The 1752-nt window shown below is 44.2% G+C and overlaps 1 pseudogene; it reads left to right on the top strand.

Annotated features, from left to right (window-relative positions):
* The first annotated feature begins 260 nt into the window (after positions 1-260).
* On the top strand, positions 261-381 carry LOC136660731 (5S ribosomal RNA; annotated as a pseudogene).
* The last annotated feature ends 1371 nt before the right edge of the window (positions 382-1752 follow it).

Consider the following 1752-nt stretch of genomic DNA (forward strand, 5'->3'; position numbering starts at 1 on the left):
AAGTGGAGGCATTCACCTCTTCTCTGGGACTTCTCTGACATTCGCCTCCATTTTTACCCCATTGCTTGGAATGACTCCAAAGGGGAGAGGGAGGGCTGCTTGCACACTGCAGGGAGGCTCCCTGCAAAACTTCGTGCTTTGCACCCCCTAAGCTACACCACTGCCCACAGGAATGAATGAATGAAAGAAATGAGAGCATGGGAGGGACAAAGTTGCACATTTTTGTACAAAGGTGATGCATTTTTTTGTGTAATGTTTGAGCATAAGGGCAACTGTTACCCTGCACGTGCCCAATCTCATCTGATCTTGGAAGCTAAGCAGGGTCAGGCCTGGTTAGTACTTGGATGGGAGACCGCCTGGGAATACTGGGTGCTGTAGGCTTATACCATAGTCTTTCAAGACTGAAGGTTGCCAACCATCATCTAAGGGCATAAGATGCAATCAAGGCCAATATTCTGTATCTGAAAGCCATTATCCAATGCCTGTGGGAATCTCATTAGCTGATATGTCCTGTTTTGTGGAACAAGGAATGAATTCTAAGACACAACTGATGACCCAAGAATGAAGATTTGTATTATAAATACTTGGCACTGCTATGCAGAGGCAGTTTCTTTTGAAGAAGTGGTACGTTCTTTCTTCTTCCATTGTGAAGATGGTGAGATCTGGGGGTCTCTCAACTAATGCTGCCGGTTTGCCAAAAACGACCCTGTTTCACCAAGTTGTCTTTTTTTCTTCAAGTGGGTGGGTGGCAAAGATGAATTTGGGCTCTGTTCTATAACCTGGACTGTGATTTTTAATGCTGGGTTCTACCCCAGTACTAGATTTCTCTCTCTCTCTCCCCCCCCCCCCAATCACCTGGCCAGACTTCAGGAATTTCAGGTGTGAGGATGCATCCAACCTGGCACCTCTACTCCCAGAATCCCTTGAAAACAACTAGGCTGAGAGACACTAACTGTCCTGAAATTAACCAACAAACTTTGTAGCTGAGCCAGGATTGGGAGCCCAGGGTCTCCCATTGATGCTTAACACTCTGTCCGTGATATCTGACACTTGATTCGACCATTGAGGCCAATTTGCCAGTACAAGCCCATGTAGAAGAATAGTCATGAGACTCTCAACTCTGAGACTCTTCAGAGAGGGATTACCTCTTACGGAGCTGTAAGCTTTGCTGAAGCCTCTGAATGCTTTCTTATAATTTTTTTTAATGAAATGTGTTTGAAAGGCTATGCTATCTGGCACAAGGCCATGACTCACAATATTCCACCGAGGCTGGTACTGTTTTTTGGCTCACAAGAAAATACCAACCCAGAGATCTGATTTCAATACAAACAGCTGTAAAGAAGCATAAATGTTCTCAAGAGCCTTTGCGTTCACAAGGTGTGCTTCAGATCCTTTTGAGAATCCGAGAAGCACTCTAATGACTAAAACAAGGGCACTCTATAAGTTGTTTATTGAGGGTCAATGATGTATCTTCTCTTTTCTTTCTGGCTGTGCTCCCAGCTTAAATCAAGCCTGCTTCATCTCATATGGATGTGCTAGACAAACTCTCCAGATTGAAAACATCTGTATACAGAGTGAATGAACCACATGGTAGGGGTGTCATGCCGAGATTGGCTTCATACCGTTTCCCTTTTGTTTGACTTGAGAGAAACTGTGCAAATAAATACAGTAGGGGCTGTTTAAACAAAGAGACCTCAGATCAATAAAGGTTTGTACAGCTTACAACCTTCAACTACACACACACACACACAC

The sequence above is a fragment of the Tiliqua scincoides genome, chromosome 9 (assembly GCF_035046505.1).
Source record: "Tiliqua scincoides isolate rTilSci1 chromosome 9, rTilSci1.hap2, whole genome shotgun sequence".
NCBI classification, from domain to species: domain Eukaryota; kingdom Metazoa; phylum Chordata; class Lepidosauria; order Squamata; family Scincidae; genus Tiliqua; species Tiliqua scincoides.